General features: G+C 58.1%; 1 protein-coding gene and 1 pseudogene across 2 annotated transcripts in view; both read left to right on the top strand.

The window, feature by feature from the left end:
• LOC306808875 (uncharacterized protein) overlaps positions 1 to 24,586 on the top strand; it is a 111,191-nt gene that overhangs the window by 60,643 nt on the left and 25,962 nt on the right.
• LOC306808659 (protocadherin gamma-B5 pseudogene) lies at positions 5,872 to 7,994 on the top strand (annotated as a pseudogene). The gene has a single exon. The product of its transcript is annotated as a protocadherin gamma-B5 pseudogene (transcript).

The following is a 24,586-nucleotide window of genomic DNA, read 5'->3' as shown; positions in this document are numbered from 1 at the left end:
TGACGGCGGAGAGGATCGACAGAGAGCAGCAGTGCCGGGTGCTGGAGAAATGCGTGCTGCGCTGTGAGCTGATAGTGGAGGGCGAAATGCAGGTTTACCGAATCGAAGTGGAGATCGCGGACATTAACGATAACCCCCCCAGCTTCAAAGAAAGTGAGGTTGAGGAGATGATTAGCGAGACGACAGCACCAGGTTCAAGGTTCCCCCTCGCCAGAGCTTACGATCCTGACTCAGGCCGTAATTCCCTGCAGAGCTACGAGCTGAGCGGTGACGAGCACTTCTCGCTGGCCGTGCAAGCGGGCCCCGGCGGCGATCAGCGTCCCGAGCTGGTGCTGGCGAAGGCGCTGGACCGGGAGGAGGCGGCGTTTCACGAGCTGGTGCTGAGGGCGATGGACGGCGGCGATCCGGCACGGACGGGGACGGCTCGGATCCGCGTGACGGTGCTGGACGCGAACGACAACGCGCCGGTGTTCAGCCAGGCGGAGTACACGGTGCGTGTGCCCGAGGACGTGCCCGTGGGCTCAACACTCGTCACCGTCACAGCCACCGACGCCGACGAGGGGGTGAACAGGAAAATTAAATACTCGTTGAAGAAAGAGGCGGAGCCAACTATTTTCCATCTGGAATCTGAGAGTGGAGCGATCACTCTGTTGAAGAGCCTGGACTTCGAGGAAGGCCATGCCTACGAGCTGGATGTTCAGGCAAGGGATGGCGGGGGTCTTTTCGACACTGCCAAAGTCGCGATCGCTGTCACAGACATGAACGATAATGCACCGGTGATTTCTGTGCGGTCTGCGCTAAGTGAGATCTCTGAAGACGCCACATCGGGGACTGTGGTCGCCCTGCTGTACGTGCAGGACCACGACTCCGGGGCTAACGGCGAGGTGCGTTGTTCGCTTGAAGGGGATGGCCCGTTCCGGCTGGAGAAGTCTTTTAATGATTACTATCGCGTGGTGACAGCGAGAGAGCTGGACCGAGAGCAAGTGTCGGAGTACAACGTGACGGTGCGGGCGGCCGACGGCGGGTCGCCGGCGCTGCAGAGCAGCGCGGTGCTGGCGCTGCGCGTGCTGGACGTGAACGACAACGCGCCGGTGTTCGCGGAGGAGCGCTACAGCGCGCGGCTGGCGGAGAACAACGCGGCGGGCGCGCTGGTGCTGACGGTGCGCGCGACGGACGCGGACTGGGGGCAGAACGCGCGCGTGCGCTACCGGCTGTCGGAGGGGCGGGTGCGGGGCGCGCCGCTGTCGTCGTACGTGTCGGTGCAGGCGGAGACGGGCGCGCTGTACGCGCTGCGCTCCTTGGACTACGAGCAGGTGCGCGAGCTGCGGCTGTGGGTGCGTGCGGAGGACGGCGGCGCGCCGGCGCTGAGCAGCAACGTGTCGGTGCTGCTGCTGGTCGTGGACGAGAACGACAACGCGCCGCAGGTGCTGTACCCGCCGCCGGCCGCGCTGCGGGCGGGCTCGGGCTCGGGCGGCGCGTGGTCGGGCGTGGAGCTGGCGCCGCGCTGGTCGGAGGCGGGCGCGCTGGTGGCCAAGGTGGTGGCGGTGGACGCGGACGCGGGTCAGAACGCGTGGCTGTCGTACGAGCTGGCCAAGGCCACGGAGCCGGGGCTGTTCCGCGTGGGGCTGCACAGCGGCGAGGTGCGCACGGCGCGCTCGCCGCTGGCCCGCGACGCGGCGCGCCAGAGCCTGGTGGTGGTGGTGAAGGACCACGGGCGGCCGGCGCTGTCGGCCACGGCCACGCTGAGCGTGGTGCTGGCCGAGAGCGTGGCCGAGCTGCTGGCCGAGCTGGGCAGCGCGGCCGACGAGGCGGCGGCGCCGGGCGAGCCTGAGGCCGTGAGCCTGACGCGCTGGCTCGTGCTGGCCGTGGCCGCCGTCTCCTGCCTCTTCGTCGCCTTCCTGCTGCTGCTGCTGGCGCTGCGCCTGCGCCGCTGGCGCCGCCAGCAGCTGCTGCCGCCCGCCGGCGGCGCCTTGCGCGGCGTGCCCGTCTCGCACTTCGTGGGCATCGACGGCGTGCGCGCCTTCCTGCAGTCCTACTCGCACGACGTGTCGCTCACGGCCGACTCGCGCAAGAGCCAGCTGCGCTTCTCGGCCAGCGGCAGCTGCTGCGACACCCTCCCGGCCCGGCCGCTGCCCGACGAGCCCGCGCCGCTGCTGGGGGACGAGGACCCTGCCGGCGCCCTCCCCGTGGATCCCGCCGTTCCTGCGGTGAGTCCCTCAGGTCTCATGCTGTCCGCGTTCCTTTCTTCTGCTTCCCTGTCCTTTTACCCGATGATCTATTTTCTGAGTAGGTAAATATGCTCACAAGTAAGTGACAGCCTCAGTGATCAATGTCCTGCTGCCTCTTGCTGCAGGGAGTTGAACATAGAAGTGGGATCTCAGTGTTACGGTGTTGTGAGCCGTTCAGGAGAATTCAGGCTCTTCTCTGCTGGAGATTCTGTGGTTGAGACCTGTTGCTTGTATTAGTCCAGTTTATTTAATTCCGGTTATCTCGCCCGTATTCGGTCTGCTATTCTATTGTATTGCGTTTTAGAAAAGTGAGATTTTGCTTTGTTTGCATTTTGAGGTCTGTTTTTGACAACGCACGTGCTTGAGTTCTATGACTGGACATTTGTGTTCTCGTCTAGAAATTTTAAGTTCCCAATAGTATTTTTAGCTTTGTATACAATGTTAAGGCTTATTTTTTCCTTTCACCCCTACGCCCCCACATCATTAGTTGTTCGTGGATATAGTGCCAGTTGATCTTATGTTTTTCTTTTTAAATGACTTATTATTTATATTATATTATAATATATATTTTATATATATAGTATATAATATATAAAACATATATAATATAATATATATAATTATAATAATGTATTTATATTATTATTATATTATCGTTGAAAACAGAGTATGAACTGCACTGTGGTAGCAATTTTTTAACAGCGGCACTTTTCTTAAGTCTGTCTTTGGTATACTTAATTATCACTCTTTCCATATTCCTTTCCTTGAAATATATTTAGAAGAAATATAAGCCATTGTTTGAAATTGAACGCGGATCCGTGTTTGCCTGTTTTGTTTTGGGTTTGTTACTTTTTTTACTTCTGAAAGTGCCTCATACAGCGTGTTCCTTATCCAGTAGTTGCAGTAATGCCAGCTTTGTGTAGCACTGTGTTTTCCGGGAATGCATTCCCAACCATTCTTCGATTTAGCTTGCGAGAGATTTTTTGGTTGAGTAAAAAGTGAGCTTCACACTCGGAAGGGAGTAGAGATGGTGGAAGAGTAGCGCAATCGCTCGTTTTTGAGATTGTTAAATCTGAAATATAAGTGTTACGACAGGTTTCTCACCTCGTGTGTGCGTTATTACTGTGTTCCTGCAAAGATGGAGTCAAAGAATTGCATGTTCCCAGACAGAAGGTTGAGATTAGAAATCATTTGCCTCTTTTTATTCCTTCAAACTACGGGTTAATACCAATAAATTAGAGCGCATTGTCGAGATTTCTGCTCAGATTCGTTACAGACGATCTGGCACCCCAAGGAAAGTCGAGATACGCATGTGTGAAGGGTTGCTCGTTTGTGCTTTTTACATCGCCTTAAATCTTGTTCTGTATCGTTCTCTCGTGTAGCAGCTCTTGATGCTTCCATGCCAAGTGTTTAAAATCGGTGTGAGTGATTTTGTCAGAATAACCCGATTGTCCACGAGAAGCCTCCTCTCCAAAACAAAAGTTGATTTCTGAAGGATTATGTCTGTTCCATGGGCAATTTTTGTCTATTTTATTCTTGGCCGTTGCGCCTTTTTCAGAGAGATGTAAATACAAATGTTGTTGTAGCCAAGGGTGTAGCGACAGTAGGTCCTAATGTGCCGAAAGTTCGTTTGCCAATGTTCATTTCTTGATCACAGCGTTGCTTACAGTTCTGGACTCTTAGACATTCACAGGTATTTTCATCGTGAACTGTTTATTCCTTGAAGGTTTTTTCCAAAACTTAGTAATCCGTTTCTGTATTTATCACAGTTATCGTACAACACGATACAACACGAGTTTTCAATTAACGTTAATGATTTGAAAAAAAGAAAACCAACCAAACAGTGTCTAATTTATGTAATGCAACAAAGGGTGAGAAACGGCGAGATTCTATTTAAAACTTCGTCACTAAGCCGGAGTGTGGCTGCATCAGATCCTGTTTTCACAGCAATGTTGAGGCTGAATGATCGTTTCCTAATAACAGCTACAGTAGAAGAAGCTTGGGAGATAAAATCAAAATCTTGTCGTTTCCGTCTTTGTTTCTATCGAGACATGGCAAGAGTGCATAATTGGGAACCGAGTTATCACCAGGACTCTGTTAATGGGCACAGTAAAAATTAATGGAGTTCTTTCTTGAGCAATAGGAGTGTTGGAAATACCTGCTGCGGTTTCCCAAAACCTGTTTTGTGCAGCGCTTGGAAGGGTTCAGCTGATCATAACGTGTCCTGCTCTCTACAAGGTCATGAAACGTGAGCTTTTTGTGAAGAGTATTTATTTCGTGATTTCCTTTGGTTGTTGCAGAGAGGTGGGGTCAGTACAAACAGGCACCGAGGTGGATCAAGTATTTTTTCATAGGCGTTGCTCTCAAGAGTGTTTTATCATTTCTGTCTTCTGACCATACCACGTCGGGAGCGTTCAGTGTTTTATGGTAGTACAGGACCCGTCAGTGTGTTTGAGCTCTGGGTGAACTGCCTTCTCTAGATTTGCCCTTTTAAGATTCCTTATTGTGACTTTTTTTTGGGTCGTTTTTTATCTCAAAGTCTCTGTCCTGGCAAAGGTAGCTGACATTTCATGTATGCCTCGGGCATCAGCACGAGTAAGAGCTCTCCTTTTAAAGAATTCTCTGAGTTAAATATCCAGCGCGCTGTAACTGAAGTATCCTGCGAGCAATTATAGCTTTTTACAGTCTGTCCACGTTCTTAGAACTACTTACTTATGCCGTTCACTGAAAAAAACGTTTCGAAGAAATGCTTTAAGAGGTCATTCTTCCCAGTTCTATGACAATAAGTTGTGGTAATCTCCATGATTCGTAACGTGTAAAGATAATGCTGTTCTAGACAATAAGATTTGCCATTTCCGCTCAGTCACAGTTACTGTGCGAGGGATATAAAATAAAAGGGACATAAACAAGAATCTCCGGAAAGAAAATGTTGCTTCTGGTGCCTCTCTTCTACACAGGCATCTCTTCTCAAGTATTTCGTAGACAATGCTTTACAGAGAGGGTAGAAATGAAATAAAGGAACTGGGTAAAGAGAGCCCACAGCAGAAATAGAAAGGAGAGGAATCTGCAAAGTATTTAATGCAAAGTAGCTGCTTCTACTTGCCAGTACTCACCTGTGCTGACTTGTACGAAGTCTGCGTGATCCTCCACTACTCCACTAAACGTTCCCCAGACAGACTCTGCATTTTTGCTTCGGGACAGAGCACCTCGAGTCCCTTTTTCAGGGGTATGAAAAAAACTCGCCAAATTGAACTCTGACTCGCGCTTTTCGGTATCTGATGGATGTGAGCTGCCAGCCGGCGGGAGACCCCTTGAGCGCGGCCGTGCGGCGGCTGCAGTGGCGCGGCGGCGCCTCCGGGTGTCGCTGTTGGCCGCCGCCGAGCGGCGCTGGAGCCGCCGCCGCCGCAGCGTCCTGCCCCCGCAGGCTGCTCGCTCGCCCGGCGCCGGACACAGCGGCAGCGGCAGCGAGAGGCGGCGAGAGGCGGCGAGAGGCGGCCCTTGGCGGGGAGCGGCGGCGTCCGAGGCGGCCCGAGCGGGCTGGCTGCGCTGCCTGTGAGCGGTGCGTGCGGTGTGGCGAGAGCGGCTGCAAGGGAGGCAGGGCAGCGGCAGGAGGCAGGAGCGCGGCGAGCTGTGGCGGCAGAGAATGGCGGTGAGGCGGCGGCAGAGGCTCGGGCCGGGCGGCGGGCGAGCGCTGCTGGGCGCGGTGCTGCTGTGCGTGTGGTGGCGGGCGGCGGCCGAGCGGGTCCGCTACGCCATCCCCGAGGAGCTGGGCAGAGGCTCGCTCGTGGGGCCGCTGGCGCGGGACCTGGGGCTCAGCGCGGACGAGCTGCCGGCGCGCAAGCTGCAAGTGGCGTCTGCCGGCAAGAAGCAGCTGAAATACTTCACAGCGAATGAGGAGAACGGGAACCTGTACGTGAACGAGAGGCTGGACCGGGAGGAGATGTGCGGCGAGTCGGCGACCTGTTCTGTCAGCTTCGAGGTGCTGGTGCACAACCCGCTGAACCTTTTCCGCGTCGAGGTGGCCATCGAGGACGTGAATGACAACGCGCCGCGCTTTCTTAAGGAAAATATCTATTTCGATATCATTGAGTCTACGCCTCCCGGCGCCCGTTTTTCCGTGGATGTGGCCGAAGACGCAGACGTGGGCAGTAACTCGCTTCAGGACTACAAGCTGGAGGCCAACGGATACTTCTCTGTGGAGGTGAAGGAGAGCCAGGAAGACAGAAAGTTCGCGGAGTTGGTGCTGAGACGCGCGCTGGATCGGGAGAGCGAGAGCAGTCTGCGTCTCATGCTGACTGCGGTGGATGGCGGAGACCCGCCCCGGTCTGGCACCGCCCAGCTGTGGATAAACGTCACCGACGCCAATGACAACCCACCCGTGTTCGCGCAGAATCGGTACCGCGTCAGCCTGCGCGAGGACGCTGTCCCGGGTTCGACGGTGCTGAATATCTCTGCCTCCGATGATGATGCCGGCACCAATGCCCGCATCACCTACGGCTTCGGGAAAATGCCGGGCAAGGTGATTCAGAAGTTTTTGGTGGATGCAGAGAGCGGGATGATTAGTCTGCAGCAGGGCCTGGATTTTGAGGACACGCGAGGGTACACGTTGCTGGTGGAGGCGAGGGATGGAGGCGGTTTGGCTGCGCACTGCAAGGTGGAGGTGGAAGTGCTGGACGTGAACGACAACGCTCCCGAGATCACGGTTCTGTCTCTGTCAAGCCCCGTGTCCGAGGATTCGCCGGCCGGCACCGTGGTGGCCCTGCTGAATGTGAACGATCTGGACTCCGGTGAGAACGGTCAGGTGTCGTGCGAGCTGTCGGGAGAGGCGCCGCTGTCGATCATCGCGTTGTCGGGCGGCTCGTACAAGGTGGTGACGGCGAGCGCGCTGGACCGCGAGCAGGCGTCCGAGCAGCGCGTGACGGTGGTGGCCCGGGACCGGGGCAGGCCGGCGCTGTGGAGCAGCACGGAGCTGGTGCTGGAGGTGTCGGACGTGAACGACAACGCGCCGGTGTTCGAGGAGGCGGCGTACAGCGCGTACGTGGCGGAGAACAACGCGGCGGGCGCGCTGGTGCTGCGCGTGCAGGCGCGGGACGCGGACGCGGGCGCCAACGGGCGCGTGAGCTACTGGCTGGCGGGCGGCAGCGCGGGCGCGGCGGGCGCGGCGCCGCTCGTGTCGGTGGAGGCGCGGAGCGGCGCGCTGTACGCGCAGCGCTCCTTGGACTACGAGCAGTGCCGCGAGTTCTGGGTGGCGGTGCGAGCGCAGGACGGCGGCGCGCCGGCGCGCAGCTCCACGGCCACGGTGCGCGTCTTCGTGCTGGACCGCAACGACAACGCGCCGCGGGTGCTCTGGCCGGCGGCGGCGCGGCGGGCGCGGCGGGAGAGGGTCCGGCAGCGGCGGCGTTCGAGGTGGTGCCGCGCTCGGCCGAGGCCGGCTACCTGGTGGCCAAGGTGGTGGCGGTGGACGCGGACGCGGGGCGCAACGCGTGGCTGTCGTACGAGCTGGTGCAGGCGTCGGAGCCGGCGCTGTTCCGCGTGGGGCTGCACAGCGGCGAGGTGCGCACGGCGCGCGCCATGTCCGAGCGGGACGCGGCCAAGCAGCGAGTGGTGGCCGTGGTGAAGGACCACGGGCAGCCGGCGCTGTCGGCCACGGCCACGCTGCACGTGGTGCTGGCCGAGAGCTTGCAGGAGGCGCTGCCGGAGCTGAGCGACAGAGACTCTGTGTCTGAGCTGATGTCTGATGTGAATCTTATTCTTGTTGTGTCGCTCTCCATCGTGTCTTTATTATTCGTTTCCACGGTCATTTTTGTTTTTTTCTTTAAATGTCGACAGTCGAGGAAGCCTCCCATTTTTATAACTTCTGATAAGGAACTGTATTCCACCTTGGGCTCAAAAGCACCGTACAGCTATTGCAGTAGCACGCTGCCTTTGCCGTATTCCTACGAGGTATGTTTAGCCTCCGAGTCGGGGCAGAAGGATTTCACGTTCCTGAGACCAGGGGCGGCACCCTTGCCTGCCGGTCTCCAGTCCGCTGATCCCGGCTCAGGCACTCATTCTGGGCAGGACCCTCCTAGTCCCGGGAGCTCGGCACAGGTGAGCTTCTGTCCTACGGTCCCTCTCCGTGCGTTTTTGTGAATCTTTTTTTTTTTCCTTGTTCTGCTGGCGGTGATCAGTGGGGAACCGTCCGATCTGAACGTGACGGCGCACTGCTCAATAACTCCGGGGCGTGGGGATGTGAATGAGTGGGTGTGTATGTGAGATCCTGACTCATCCTTTTGACCTGCCAAGCTTTATCCGCAAATTGCTGATTTTCCCCGAGGATCCACGCGAATATTGTCAATATTTTTGTCTATCCTGAAGAAGGACAGACAGATGCGAGTTTCACCGAGCTGGACTGCTGATGTGCAGCAGGAACAAAAGTGTCGTGGAATCTGAAGCTGAGACAACCCTTTCTCCTTGGTTTAGTGGTCACTAATTGCCTCAGCCACATTTGGGCACTTTCATGTGATAATGATGTGTGATCTATCCCGGCGTTTACTCAGAGGGGGCAGCCACGCTGTAGCTCTCTCCTTTTCTGGCAAGCTCGGTTCTTTAGCGCTTTCAAGTCCTCTAACAGAAGGTGTTGTGTACACCTGTAACTCACCTTTTTCCCACTCTCTGTACAGCCGGATCTGCTGCTTCCGTGTAGCTCCAAGCCTGGCAACAAGCAGAAGGAGCTTTTTTGTTTCCTGCTGCCGCCGGCTTCTTTGGAGCCTCAGCGGAGTCGAGAAAAATGCTGAAATGAGCGGCTCAGGCTGGGATTTGGCTTGAACCCGTCCCCGAAGGAATTCCTGGTGCAGGGGAAGGCATCTTCCCCCTTAGCTGTTTTACTCTTCCACTCCTCTCCCTCAAAATGGCGCTTTCAGGCGCTCTGAAGCGTCGTCTGCAATATTCAGGCTTCTCATTTAGGTGGAGGCGATATAATGTCTCCAAATTAATCGAGACACGGTAGATGGAGCTGTTCTGTCTTCCATGCCTTTCCCGAGATCTCTTTTCTACTCATGCCTCCGCTGCTTGGCCATCCCATTACTGCTGACATTAAACGGAGAAGGTACTCTCGTACGAGTGATGTGTGCACTCATAGGAAGGGAAATCATTTGAGAAATGAGGTCCTCACGTTCTAGAAATTGTGTGGTAAATCGCGTGTAGGAAAAGCCTGAAATGGGCAGTGATCGGAAAAAAGATTCAGAGCTTACAGTGATTGGAAAAAGGATTCAGTTTATTTCAGAGAAATAAGTCGCTATTTCAAAATTTGGGTGGAAGAGAGCTGTGGATTTTCTTGGTTTTAGATTATATGTAAGAAAGAAAGAAAATTCAGACTTGGTTTTCTGTGAGAAAATAAGTGCTTTGGGAACTTTAGATTACTAATATTGGATTTTATCTGTGTGAAACCCTATCACATGTGAATGCTATGTGAACTTTTATCACATTCTGCGACAGGTGATAAGAATGATAAGTAGCTCTTATAAAGTTTATCTTTTGACAGCGATTAATCACGAGAAAAGGAAATAGTTGAGCATGTAGATAGGACAGATTGCACAGATTCTTTTGATATTGCCGACTCTTCATGTAAGCGCAGAACTACTGCGTCTCTGGGCGGATCCCATGTGCACATGGCAGCTTTTAGGATTGTGCGGGGCGAGGACACGCAGAGTCGAGATCCCTCTCGCTCTGGCGAATGTCACTGTCCAGCGCTGGTGCGGGTGATTTTGCAGCCCCTACGAGCTCAGCCACCACAATTAGGGGGTAATAACCCACCGCAACTTTCCCAGCCAGTTCTGCAAGGTTTTGAGAGCCTCTGTGAGTGAATGAACGAGTGGGCGCTGATTTCCAGTCCGATTTTTGCCGGACGTCGTCGTCATTTCCTTATCAATGTCGGCTGTGGGATGACATCTGGGCTCTGTAGCACAGCTGGGTTTTCACAGAGCTCCTGGTGCTCCCTTATCAAGCTTCGTTGTCCCCTTTTCATTACCCCATGACAGCCGAGCAGTTCTGCGGGTGACAAATGCCGGAATTTCTGTTATTTTATCCTTATGAGTGGGTGGAAAGTCGGAAAACTCAACTTGCTAGCACTAGCAGGAGTTGTTGATGACAGCAACAACAACCCAAGGGCAGGTTTCCGACCAGGCACTGCCGATGCTGTGACCTGCCAGGCTCTTGCTGCACAGGAACGGGATCGGTTCCCACCCCGGTGAACCTGCACCGCAGGTCGCAGAGCGCGATTTCCCTTAGTCTGTCTGGTGGAAAAAAGTACTGGGGAGCAACCCTGGAGATGGCGAGAGTAGGAGGGTATATTAAACAGAGATTTCTGCGGTTTTTCGGGGCAGACGCGTGCTGGAATAGTGGTGGCGGTGGGGATCCCGCAGGAGGGGCGATGCTCCTGGAAATCTAGCGGCGGGAGCCGCCCCGCGGTGACACTCTGTGTTGCGGCCGGAGGAGCTGCTCGTAATTCGGCAGCACGAAATTAGTGTCGCTTTGCAGGCTACGCAGCAGCGTCATCCCGACGCCTTGAAAGGGGCCTCCCAGGAAGCATTTGGGTGGGAGAACCGCATCTTAAAGGTCCTGAGAAACACTGGGAGCTGGCGCATCGTGCCAAGCTCTCCCTGGCACCTGCGATCCTGGAGAATCATCCCGCCCTCTCCACTTCCCCTTATTCCCGCTGCCTCATTCCAGCGAGGTATTCCCGGGACACGCACCCCAAACACTCCACGTCTCCGTATCGCCCCTTTTGGCGTCACTATCTATGCCAATTTTTACAGCTTCCTGCCCACACACCCTGTGCCCGATCTACCCTGCCTATACCAGCGCTCCCCGCGCCCGGCTGTTGTTATAGCGGGGTTTCTCTCCGGGCCGCGCTCTCCCTTCAGTTCTGCCCCTCTCGAGCCCCGCTGTCCTCGGTGGCCGCGCTGCCTCCGGCGGGGCTCGGTGGCGGCGGGGCTCGGCGCCCTGCGCTCTGTGCAGTTATTGGCCGGGACTCTGTGTGCCGCTGTCGGCCAATGATGGAGCGGGGGGGAACTGGCGGCCCGGCCCCGCTCGGAGCCGGGATGAGGCGCAGACGGTCTCACAGAGACTCTGTGAGTGAGTCACCGCCGAGCCCGCCGAGCGATGCCCGGCTCCTCGCCGCCGCCGCCGCTTCCCGGGGCCGCTGGGCAGCGGCATGACGGGGCGAGCTGAGAGTTTCTAGCCGGGGCGGGGGTGAAGCGGAGAGCGCGGCCGTCCTGTGCGATGAACGGCGTTGCTGTAAGGAGCCGCGGGGTGACGACGGGGCAGGTACTGAGCCTCTTGCTTTTGTTCGGCGTTTTCGACTGGGTTTCCGCCGCGATTCGCTATGCGATCCCCGAGGAGGCGCGGAGAGGCTCCGCGGTGGGGAATGTGGTAGCGGACCTGGCGCTGGACCTCGGGCGGCTGCCGGGGCGCCGATTGCGGGTGGTGTCCGGCGGCAACAAGAAGTACTTCGGGGTGGATCTGAAGAGCGGGGCGCTGCTGGTGAACGAGAGGATAGACCGGGAGGAGCTTTGCGGCGCGCTCTCTCCCTGCTCCCTCAGCTTTGAGATCGTGGTGGAAAACCCGCTCGAGCTGTACAGCGGCACCGTAGAGATCCAGGACATCAATGACAACGACCCGGCTTTTCCCAGCAGCCAGGCGAGGCTGGAAATCAGTGAGTCGGTGGCTGCCGGAGCGCGCTTCCCGCTAGAGAGCGCGCAAGATCCCGATGTGGGAGTTAACTCTTTGCAGACCTACCAGCTCAGCGCCAACCCGAACTTTGCGCTCGACGTGCAGACGAGGGTGGATGGCAGCAAGTATGCGGAACTAGTGTTAGAGAAGGAACTAGATAGGGAGGAGCAAAGGGAGCTGAATTTGGTCTTGACCGCGCTGGATGGAGGCAGCCCACCACGGTCGGCTCACGTGCAGATCCACATTGACGTTGTAGATGCCAACGATAATGCCCCGGTCTTCAACCAGTCCACCTACAAGGCGAGTGTGAGGGAGAACACGCCCAGCGGTACCCTGGTCGCCAGGATCAGTGCCTATGATCTGGATGATGGGCCCAACGGAGACATCGTCTACTCCTTCAGCAGCCACACCCCCGCCAAGGTACGAGAACTCTTTGCTCTGGACTCAGCCACAGGGGAGTTGAGGGTCAAGGGACAGCTGGACTATGAGGAAGCAAAGTTGTACGAGATTTACTTACAGGCTAAAGACAAGGGAGCCGTTCCTGGTGTGGCTCATTGCAAAGTGCTGGTGGAAGTCGTGGATGTGAATGACAATGCTCCAGAGGTGACAGTGACTTCTGTGTACAGCCCTGTGCCTGAAGATGCAGCCCCAGGGACAGTCGTAGCTCTGCTGAGTGTAACAGACTTGGACTCCCATGACAACGGCCTGGTGAACTGCTTTATTTCCCCTGGGATCCCGTTCATGCTCAGCTCCTCCCTCAAAAATTACTACACATTGAAAACAGAAGGAGCTCTGGACAGGGAAAAGGCAGCAGAGTACAACATCACTATCACAGCCAAGGACTCAGGCTCACCACCCCTGTCTGCAGTAAAACACATCCTGGTGCAGGTGTCAGATGTCAATGACAACGCCCCCAAGGCATCCCAGGACTCCTATGATGTCTATGTTCCAGAGAACAACGTGCCCGGCATCCCCATCCTTAACGTGAGCGCCACGGATCCGGACCTCGGGCGCAATGCCCACCTCTCCTACACCCTTTTGCAGGGTGACACCGCTTTTGGCCACCTCTTCTCCATCAACCGGGAGAATGGCACCCTCTACCTGCTCACCTCCCTGGACCATGAGGACCAGGTGGAGTTCAGCATGATGGTGCAGGTCCAGGATGGCGGCTTTCCGCCTCTGGCCACTAATGTGTCAGTCAGTGTCTTTGTCACTGACCTCAATGACAATGCCCCAACGGTGTTGTACCCTCACCCCAACAGCACCGCCAGCTACACTGATGTGGTGGCACCAGGCACTCCTGCCGGGCACATGGTCACCAAGGTGGTGGCGGTGGATGCGGATGCAGGGTACAATGCCTGGATCTCCTACACCCTGTTGCAGGCCACTGACCCCAGCCTCTTCAAGGTGGGGCTGCACAACGGGGAGATCTTCACGGCCCGCCAGCTCCGCGAGGATGATGCTCCCGAGCACACCTTAATCATCCTGCTGAAAGACCATGGGGAGCCTGTGCTGTCCACCAGTGCCACCATCTCCATCTCTGTGGCTGAGATGGTCAAAGAGGTGCTCACTGACCTCACTGATGTGGCCCCTGCCAGTGATCCCAGGAGACATGTGACTTTCTATCTCATCCTGGCTGTGATTTTGGTGTCAGCAGCCTTCTTCATCACCATGTTGTCCGTGGGCATCTTCAAGTGCTACAAGTGGAGGAAGTCAAAAGAGCTGTACAACAGCTCCAGGAGTACTACGTACAGGACACCAGGGCCCTTCCACCACATCGATGCCGTGCGGGGTGGCTTCACACCACCCAGCTTCTACCACCAGGTCTATCTCACCACAGACTCTCGCCAGAGTGACCTCCTGTGTAAAAAGCCCTTCACTTCCAGCCCCTTGGGGAGCCGCCAGGGCACCATCAGGAATGGTGAGCCAGGGCTGTACCACCAGATTGTGGGCACTGCCAGCCGGCTCCCCACACCTGCTGAGGTAATGTAGCTCCTTCCTTGGCATGTCCCAGCGCTGGGCAGAGCCACGGTTCGTTTGTGCTGTTTGCTTGTGGTTGCGTGTCGGGGCTGGGAGGGATATCCAGTCGTGCCACGCCCCTAAAGAGTTCAGCTCCAGCTGAACAGGTGTTCTTTGGAGTCAAATGAGCCATCCTGAGGGCTGATGACTTTTGCAGTGTGGTGAGCAGGATCAAGTGAGTCAGTTTGTTCCTTTTGTCAATGATGCGTCTTTTGGACACAGTTTTGGGCACGCCTTGCATGAGTAACCGGTGGAGGCTGAGGTCAGCTTGAAAACACTTGTTAATCCTTGGCACTAAGTTTGTTGTTCATGGTATTTCCTTCCCTTTGCAAAAGGAGAGCCAAGGGGAGCACTTGCACTGCGGGGGAACGTAATCTCTGTGCGTCGTGACTCGGTGGGGGCTGGCGAGGTGCTGATGTAGATGGGGCTGGGAGCTGGGGATCGGTGTCTCCTCTCACAGTGCAGCATGCAAAGCTGAAGGATGCTGCTGGACAGACAGACCATGGTCACAAAGCAGTCCTTCCCATCTCTGCTGCTCCTTGTGTTTGACTCTTGAACGGTTCTGGTTTTATTTCCATGGAAGTTCTGTGCTGAGGTTCGCTTTGGGGGAGGGGGTGGGATTGCAGACTGCTCCAGTTGCTTGCAGGGCTCTGCTGAGCTGGACTTTGGCTCTGAGCAGGGTGGTGATTCCTCCACTCAGATGTTGTTCAAAAACCCTTTAGAAAGCTCTGCATGAGTCGTAATATGCTGTCTGGGTGATGTCTGATGTCCTGACCGAACAAACTGCAGGCTGGAAGGCGTTTGCGCATGGCAGCAGCTTCTGTGCTTCTCTCCCGATGGGAATTGTGCTGCTTAATTTGAAAGCTTTCAATCACAGAATGCTTCAGTCTTCAGAGGTGAGGCCAGGTAGTGGACCCAGTGGAGGGGGAGTGTGGATCAGGTGGATTTCCAAGGTCGTTGGTGCTGGTGATTTGTCCTTCCTGGGAGGCAGTGGGTAGGAGCGACCGGTTCCTCAGAGCAGAAGGAAGTGAGGTGCAGCGGAAGCTGTTCATGGCTGTGAGGCTGCGTGTGCTGCCTGCTCAGTGTGGCCAAATCACAGACGGAGGCAGAAACCTCTCAGAATTATTTTATGCCTTTTTTTTTTTTTCCCCCCTGCTTGCGTCACTGCTCAGACTCAGCACTTCTGATTTGTGGCAGGTGAGAATGGCTGCAGCAGCTGCAGGAGCAAGTGTTCCTCTGCATTGTGTGGGCTGTGCTAAGGCTGGGGACAAGGATGTCCCCTCCACCAAAACGTGCTGGCAAGATACCTCTGGTGGTGAGGGCAATAAATTATTTGAGAGTGTCAAATCACCTCCTTTGGGGGTGGAAGGAGGGCAGCAAGCCTGAGCCCCAGCCATGATTCCTTCCTTTTCTCCAGTACTGCACTGGAAAGATGCTGGCAGTGAGGAATCAGCTGGGCTGGCTCTGGGTCCTGGATTTTCAGTCTTTGTGGTGACAACAGTGTCAAGCCTGCAAAGGCTTTACACCTCCTTGCTCTGCAGGGCACACCCAGCCCTCAAAAGTGATGCAGTGGGAAGGGTGTTGGCCCTGTCTGCAGCAGGTGATGTGTCCTGCAGATCCTACCCTGAGGATAGGGATCCTACCCTGCAGGGATCCATGAGGAATCCTACCCTGCGGGATTTTCAGTGATCCCTTGGTTGTCTGGTTTGGTGCCTTTCCACAGAGTGAGCTCTGACCCTGTGGAATAAGCAACATCTCCTTCTCTATCTTAGACACCCCAAACCCTTCCTGCCTTGTCACACTGTCCCCATCCCAGGTTTGACAGACCCAAACAGCAGCAGGATTCCCATGTAAAGCCCTTGCTCCAGCTCCTTGGAGGCTGAGGCGTCTCAGAACACTGAGTGGATTCTCCCAGGCTGTGTGGGCTTTGCAGGGGACTTCTGCAGCAGCATCAAACCCATTCCCAGGGGTGCAGCACCGTGTAGTGCCAGTGGAAAGCTCTGGCACCCAGCTGTGCTGTTTCGGACTGGCCTGGGATGGGGACAGGGCACATTCCACAGCCAAGATTACTGTGACAGCTTCCTGCTGGTGGCACCGTCAGGAGCCCTGGGGGAATGAGTATGTACAAGAAGGAACTGGTCTCTGTGTGCTGAGGAATCCCTAGTCCGGTGTTTTCCTGCATTGTCTCTTTAAGCATGCCTCCCCCCCTCCTCCGGAGCCGGCAGTAGGTGGGACCCGGGCAGTGTTCTCACCATTCCTAAGGTTCCTCCCGGTGTCTCTCCCTGACTGGCAGCAGGGTGGTCCCGCCTCACGGCTCTCAGAATGGTCAGGGAGGTGCTGCAGACGGGAGGGAGGACCCTCGGCTGCAGCACCTTCGCTGTCCCTGTCCTCGCCAGAAGGATGCTGTCCCTGTTACCACCCACCGTGCCGGGCATCAGCCTCTCTCACCTACACCCCACCTCTGGTGTCCAGGTGGTAGGGACAGGCAGGATCCCAGGCTGGTGCTGGGTCCCCTGTCTGCCACACCACTGCAGCCCCCAGCCCTCAGGGTCTGTGTGCACCCAGGGCAGGGTCAGGGTGGCCTTCAATGATTGAGGACAGGAGACAGAGAGGGACTTTTTACAGCAGCATGCAGTGACAGAAAAAGAAGGAATGGTTTAAAACTGACAGAAGGTTTAGATTAGATAACAGGTATAAAAATTCTTCCTTATCAGGGCGGTGAGGCACTGGTATGGGTTGCCTAGAGAAGCTGTGGCTGCTGCATCCCTGCAAGTGTTAAAGGCTGGGCTGGATTGAGCTCTGAGCAACCTGGTCTAGTGCAGGTGTCCCTGCCCATGGCAGGAGGTCAGAACGAGATGATCTATAAGGTGCCTTCCAACCCAGGTCGTTCTGCAACTCTATGACTGCACAAGGCTTCTGCAGGGATGCAAATTGAACTAAAAATCTGCAGCTTGCCGATATTGTCTGGGTCAGGGAGAGCAGGACATTACTGTGTTCCCCCTGGGGAGTCTAAGAGCCCTGCTCCTGCCCTCAAGAGACTGACTGCAAGGCTGGCCCTGCCAGAGTATCAGTGTGTGTGTGTCTGCCAGCTGGGAGGCTTGGGCTTCCTTCCCACTCTGACATCCCGACCCGGTGGTGTGATCCTGTGGTGATCTAGTGGCCTTATTGTCTGGCTCTGTGTGTTTGCAGTGATTTGGGTACTGTGAAGTCTGACCCCTTCCTCACCCCAGGGTGAGGAGGTGGCTTCCAGTCAGGTGTGCATTGAGTGCAATTGTATTTTGGCTTTGAATGGCTCACCTGTCTTCGCTTTTCCACCTTCAGCCTCCTACTCCCACCGTGGGCTGGCAGGGGGGGCATCCCCCTCTCAGTGCAAGGTCTCCTGGCTGGTGGTCATACTGGTGGCAGTGATGCCTCACTCAGAGAGGCAATCATGGGGTGCAGGCAGCAGCCAAAGCAATAGCTGAGGGAAAGAAGAGGGGTGAGAGAAGAGCCCCTGGCACCTCGGGGCTCTAACAAGCACCTTTTCATCGGGCATGAAAAGTCCTTTGGCCTGTGTTCATGACAGCTGCCCTTTGTCTGTGGGTATGATGTGAAGCCACCATTGTGGAGGGGGAGCACACAGGGAGGGCTTGTACCTTGCTTCCAGGCTGCCAGGACGTGCAGTTTCCCTGTGAACGCAAAGCGAGCTGTCGGAGCAAGTGAGTCAGGCTGGCAGAGGGGAGGCCGGGGGTGGCAGCCCCACTGTTGCCGGCTCAGGCCCCTGCTTCCCGCACCTCCGGAGCCACTGCTGGCCGAGAGGGGATGGAGCTCTCGGCCAATTGGGCGCTGATCTGAAGGGAGGGGGGGAAATCGGCTTCTTCTCCCCCCCCCCCCTCCCACCTCCGCGCTGGGGCTGTGATTCAGTTCCCCTCCCCCAGCCCACCCCCTCTGCTTGGAGGCTGACAGTTGGAGCCGCAGCCTGCCGGAGCCCCGGAGCTGTTTTCTAAGCCGTGGAAGAGAGACCCCGGGATTTATTCGCAGTTCCTCAGTGCCTGCTGTGTCCCGGGCCGGATGCGCACGGACATGGAGAGTGTCAGCCTCCAGCGATCCGCCTGGAAATGGCAAGTACTGAGTTTGTTTTTGCTCTGCGGCTGGGGCTGGGTCTCCGGGCAGATCCACTACTCGGTGGTTGAGGAGTCAGAGTTGGGAACCGTGGTGGGGAACGTGGCCCGGGACCTGGGCTTGAAGGTGGAGGAGCTGCCAGGTCGCAGGCTGCGCCTGGGCTCAGAGGAGAGCTTGCGCTACTTCGCCGTGCGCCTGGACAGCGGCACGCTGGTGGTGAGCCAGCGGCTGGACCGCGAGCGTCTGTGCGGAGCAGCTGCCAGCTGCGTGCTGTCGGTGCAGGTGGTGACAGAGAACCCCCTGCAGCTCTTCCGCCTGGAAGTGGAGATCCTGGATCTGAATGACAATTCCCCGAGCTTCCCCACTGCCCACCGCACCCTGCGCATCGCCGAGTCTGCCACGGTGGCTGCGCGCTTCCCCCTGGAGAGCGCGCAGGACCCCGACGTGGGCAGCAATGCTGTGAGCTCCTACCGGCTGAGCCCCAACTCCCACTTCTCTCTGGATGTCAAACAGCAGCCGGATGGCAAACTCTTCCCGGAGCTGGTGCTGGAGCGCGCGCTGGACCGGGAAGAGCAGCCAGAGGTGCAGCTGGTGCTGACAGCTGTGGACGGGGGAAGCCCAGCACGCTCGGGCACGGCACAGATAACGATCCAGGTCCTGGATGTCAACGACAACGCTCCCACCTTCGACCACACCACATACAGGGTGAAAGTCCCGGAAAACACACCTGTGGGGGCTGTGCTCCTCCGGGTCAATGCGTCCGACCCCGATGAGGGTCCCAATGGGGAGATACAGTACTCCTTCGGGGTTCACACCTCCGACTCGGTGCGGAGGCTCTTTGCTCTAGATCCCCACTCCGGCGAGGTCCGTGTGAGCGGGGCCCTGGACTTTGAGGAATCACGTTTCTACGAGATCTATGTGCGAGCCCACGATGGAGGGGTCCCAGAGATGGAGGGCAACTGTGTGCTGCAGGTGCAAGTGGAGGATGCCAATGACAACCCCCCGGAGGTGCTGCTCACCTCCCTGTTGAATCCGGTGCCAGAAGACACCCCACCGGAGACTGTTGTGGGGCTCTTCAACGTACGGGACCGAGACTCAGGGGCCAACGGGCATGTGAGCCTGGACATCTCCCCCGATGTGCCTTTTGCCATCAGGTCCCTTCAGAACCACTTCTCCCTGGTCACCCAGAAGAGCCTGGACCGAGAGTCTACCTCACAGTACGCAGTGGAGCTGATCGCTCAGGATGGTGGCTCTCCTGCCCTCACCACCACACTCACGCTGCTCCTCAATATATCTGATGTGAATGACAACCCCCCACGCTTCTCGCAGCCCTCCTACGACGCCTTTCTCCAGGAGAACAACCCGCCTGGCTCCCTGCTGTGCACCGTGTCTGCCTCAGATCCTGACGACGGGGATAATTCCCGGCTTGTTTACTCCGTAGAGAGTGGCCAAGTGCAGAATGCGCCCATCTCTTCCTTTGTCCACATCAACCCTGACAATGGTAATCTCTATGCTCAGCGCACCTTCGACTTCGAGCTGCTGCAGGTTCTGCCGGTGTCCGTGGTAGTGAGGGACTCGGGGTCCCCCCCGCTCTATGCCAATGTTACCGTCTACATCTTTGTCCTGGACCAGAATGACCATCCCCCCACCATCTTGTACCCTGGCAGTGACAGCGATGTGCCGGCACCCCAGAGGGTCCCGCTGTCTGCCCCACCGGGCTACCTGGTGGCCAAGGTGACAGCAGTGGATGCAGATGCTGGGCACAACGCCTGGCTCTCATACCGGCTGTTGCCCCAGTCCACCGACCCCTCCTTGTTCCATGTGTCGCTGTACACAGGGGAGGTGCGGACGGCTCGTGTCTTCCAGGACAGCGACATGGCCGTGCAGCAGATCGTTGTCCTGGTGACGGACAACGGTGACCCCCCACTCTCCACCACTGCCACCATCACCGTGGCCCTGGAGGAGGCAGCCCTGGAGGAGAGCTTCAAGCCTCAGGATTTCCTGGCTGGTGCCAAGGAGAAGCCGGACCTGACCTTCTACCTGATCATCGCGCTGGCAGCCGTTAGCACGGTGGCACTGGCCACTGTCACCCTCCTGGCCGCCCGGTGCCTTCGGCGCAAGGGCCGAGCCGCCGTTTCACCCTACTGCTGCTGCTGGCTCAGCGAGTCGCCCTCCCGGGACTTCTGCAAGCACTCCAGCCCCAAGCTGCAGCTCAGCTCCGACGGCACCCTTAAGTACATGGAGGTCACACTGCGACCCACCGAGTCCCCATCCCAGCGCTACAGCACCTGCTACTCCCCCGGCTCCGAGCGGAGCGACTTCACCTTCCTGCGGCCCTGCCCGACCCCCGCCACGCTGCCGAGGGAGAGCGGGGCTTTCCTGCCCGCCGCCGGCACGCTGCGGGACCGCGGCCAGGTGAGCGGCGATGCCGGGGCGGGGTCCGGCGGTGCGGGCCCCGCGGGGGGCGCGGCGCGGCCGCTCCGGTGCGCGGCGCGCGGCGCCGGTGCGCGGGCCGTGATTGGCGCCGGTGTTGCTGTCCTGGGGAAGGAGCGCGGCGATTGGAGCGGCGCCGCCGCGCCCGCAGCCAATGGCGGGGCGGCTGCGCGGCCGCGCTCCCCCCGCCCCGCCGAGCCGCGTCCGCCCCAAACAATGAATGGGAGCGGCGAGCGCTGAGCGCGGCCCCCGGCGCCGAGGGCATCGCTCCCCGGCCGGCCACCCGGCAAGGATGCCGAGGGTAGGGCAGGCGCGCCGGTCCCTGGGGCTGCCGCGTGTCTTCTCCTTCTGCTTGTTCTTGCACAGCTCATCTGCTCAGATCCGATACAGCATCCCTGAGGAGCTCACACGGGGTGCCTTTGTGGGCAATATCGCCAAGGACCTGGGCACGGATGTGGCCAAACTGGCGGCAGCTAATCTGCAGGTACTGTCGGATTCGGATTCCCAGTACTTCTCTGTCAATGTGAACACTGGGGTTATTATGGTCAGCGAGAGGATAGACCGGGAGCAGCTCTGCGGGCAGAACCCACGCTGCTTCCTCCACTTGAAACTTGCCATCGAGAACCCAGTGGAGTTTTACCGTATCGAGGTGGAGATCCTGGATATCAATGACAACCCCCCAGAGTTCCCCAGCGATGAGGTTTCCTTGCGCATCTACGAGCTGGCGTCTCTGGGTGCCCGCTTCCCCATCCAGCCAGCCCAGGACCCCGACGTGGGCACCAACACCTTGCAGACCTATCACCTGAGTGCCAATGACAACTTCAACCTCAACGTGAAGGCCCGTACTGATGGTGGGAAGTTCCCTGAGCTGGTGCTGGAGCGGGCTCTGGACCGGGAATTCAGAGCTTTCCACTACCTGGTCCTGACTGCTGAGGATGGGGGCTCTCCCCCACAGTCCAGCAAGATACGCATCACTATTCAGGTCCTGGATGCCAATGACAACCACCCCGTCTTTGACAGACCATCCTACGGAGCACGCTTGGTGGAGAACTCGCCGCTGGGCACCCTCGTGGTGAAGTTAAATGCCACTGATGTGGACGAAGGACCCAACGGAGACATCCGCTACTCCCTCAGCAGCCATAACTCGGCTGCCTTACGCCAGATCTTTGCCATCGATGAGCAAACTGGAGAGATTCGAGTCCAGGGCAACCTGGACTTTGAGGAGGCGACAGTGTACGAGATCGAAGTGGAGGCCAAGGACATGGGGTCGCCCACAATGGAGGAGCACTGCAGCGTGGTGGTGGAAATCACCGATGTCAATGACAACGCCCCTGAGGTCATTCTTACCTCCTTCTCGAGCACCCTGAGCGAGGACGCCCTGCCGGGCACAGTGGTGGCCGTGATACACGTCAGAGACAGGGACTCTGGCGAGCAGGGCAAGGTCCTGTGTCACGTGTCTCCAGATCTTCCCTTCCAGCTGCGTAAGGACTACGAACACCAGTACTCGCTGCTCACCAGCACCCGTTTGGACCGGGAGCACGTTGCCTACTACAATGTCACCGTCTCTGCCTCAGACCTGGGCAATCCCCCTCTCTCCCGCCACACCATCTTGCCAATCACCCTGATAGATGTCAATGACAACGCTCCCCAGTTTGAGCAAGCGTCCTATGAAGTGCTGGTGGCAGAAAACAACCCAGTGGGCAGTGTGCTGGTAACAGTCTCTGCTGCCGACCCGGACTCGGAGCAGAATTCCCGCCTGTCCTATTCCATCCTGCGAGCTGGTGGGACAGATCCAGGCCTGGATCCTACTCGCTATCTCTCGATACATCCCACGAATGGGCAGGTCACTGCCAAATTTCCTTTTGACTATGAGCAAACCACCTATCTCCAGTTCCATGTGGAGGTCTCTGATGGTGGCTCCCCGGCCCTGAGGAACAGAACACTGGTTCATGTTTTTGTGGTGGACCAGAACGACAACGCCCCACGGGTGCATTTCCCCAGGGCTGGGGAGGACTCTGCTACTCAGTTCCGAATTTCCCCTTCCATCGTCCCTCCTGCCCTCATCACCAAGGTGGTGGCAATAGATGCGGACTCGGGGCGCAATGCCTGGCTGTCCTACAACCTCGTGGAAGCCACAGACCTGGGGCTTTTCAGCGTGGCCCTGCGTTCCGGGGAGATCCGGATCACGCGGGCTCTGCAGGAGACGGACCCCTCTGAGCACGAACTGCTGGTGGTGGTCCGGGACGCTGGGGAGCCCCCGCTCTCCACAGCGGTCACACTGGTGGTGCTGGTGGAGGAGAAGGGTCCAGAGGCCCTGCAGGGCTCCGAGGCTCGGGCCGCTGATGGTGGGGGCTTGCCTCCTATTACGCTTTATCTGATTGTGTCCCTCGTCCTCATCTCCAGCGTCTCGCTGGTGGGACTGGCAGCGCTGGGCATTCGGTGGCTCCGGCGGGGCTCTGCTCCTGCCAACCAGGGCTGCTGCGTGGAGAGCGTGAACACGCTTCAGCCTCCTCCCAGCCACATCTTTGGGCACTTGCACTATGAGCCTAAGAAAGGGGACACTGTGATGGGCGTGCAGGTGACAGCAACGGCACCCCCTGCCCCTCGTTACCGCTCCTGCTTTTCGCCAGTCTCGGATATCAGCGAATTCATGTTTGTGAAACCCTCCGCGGATCCCACCCTGTGCGGCGAGGTGAGCTCGTGGGTGCGGTCTCCAGCCTCATCACAACCCGGTGTTCGCGGGGCTCGGCACCGAACCGGCCGGCTTTGGGGATGGGGTGTCCGCCGGTGCTCGGTGCCAGCAGCCGGGCGGGGCGGAGCGGAGTTCCCGCTGCCGGGAGTCCCCGGCGCCCTCCCGGCGCTGCGGGGGCGGAGTGGAGGCAGCGGGGGAAGCGGGGGGGCTACGCCGTGCGTATTTTGGGGAAGGCGGTGAGATGGAGAAGGGGAGGAGGAGGGAGAGAAAAAGGAGGAGGAGGAGGAGGGGGCTGTGGAGAGACGTAAAACTGTCACTCGGTCCATCCCCTCCGCTCGCCGACTTTGTGTGTCTTTGCGTATCGAGAAGCGGTTCAGCCGGCCGGGCTGCGCTCACCCCCTCCCCCGCCTCCTCCATCCCTCCCCGTCCGGCTCCGGCGGCTCCGGCGGCGGCTTCCTCCCTGCACGACCCGCTCGGACCCCGCCGGGACTCAGGGGTTCCGGCTGCCGGGGCCGGCTTCGGGGGCGGGGAGGAGGGGGAGGCTGCGCGGAGCCGCCGCCGCTGCTCTCCGCGCTGCTCCGTTCGCACACTCGGCACGGGATGCTGGCGGGACAGAGTTTGCCATGGCAGCTCCCGCTGCTGCTTGCAGCCCTCTTCTGCCTGCCGGCTCCCAGCTGCGCCCAGCTCCACTACTCCGTGCCCGAGGATCGCGAGCCGGGCTTCTCTGTGGGCGACCTGGCCAAGGACTTAGGGGTGGAGGTGCGGAGCCTGGCCGCCCGCAACCTGCGCCTGGTGAGCGAGGGGGGGCAGCGGCACTTCCAGGTGGACCTGGCGGCCGGTGTGCTGCTCCTGGACAGCAGGCTGGACCGGGAGGCACTGTGTGGGCAGAGCCCCACGTGCTCTCTGCACCTCCAGCTCGTCATGGAGAATCCCCTCCAGCTCCACCGTATTGAGGTGGATGTCCTCGACGTGAATGACAACGCGCCCCAGTTCCCCAAGCCAGAGGTGCTGTTGGAGATCACTGAGGTAGCCAACCCTGGGACTCGGCTGCCCTTGGAGGTAGCAGAAGACCCGGATATGGGCTCCAACTCCATCTCCACCTACGAGCTCAGCCCCAGCAAGCATTTTGCCCTGAGCATCAATGTGAGAGGAGATGGTGTTAAAATGCCCGAGATTGTACTTGAAAAAGCCCTGGATAGAGAGAAAGTGCCTGTTCATCATCTGACACTGACAGCCCTGGATGGAGGGAATCCTGTGAAATCTGGCACTGCCAGAGTTACCATCCATGTCTTGGATGCAAATGACAACCCTCCTGTCTGTGACCCACCCATATCCAAGGTGCTTCTGGAGGAGAATGTGCCAGTGGGCACTCTGGTCACCAAGCTGAATGTCACCGACCTGG

This window comes from Erithacus rubecula (genome assembly GCF_903797595.1).
Source record: "Erithacus rubecula genome assembly, chromosome: 16".
In the NCBI taxonomy this organism is placed as follows: Eukaryota; Metazoa; Chordata; class Aves; order Passeriformes; family Muscicapidae; genus Erithacus; species Erithacus rubecula.
The sequence above is the reverse complement of the archived record's forward strand: the minus strand, read 5'-3'. Positions and strand labels throughout refer to the sequence as shown.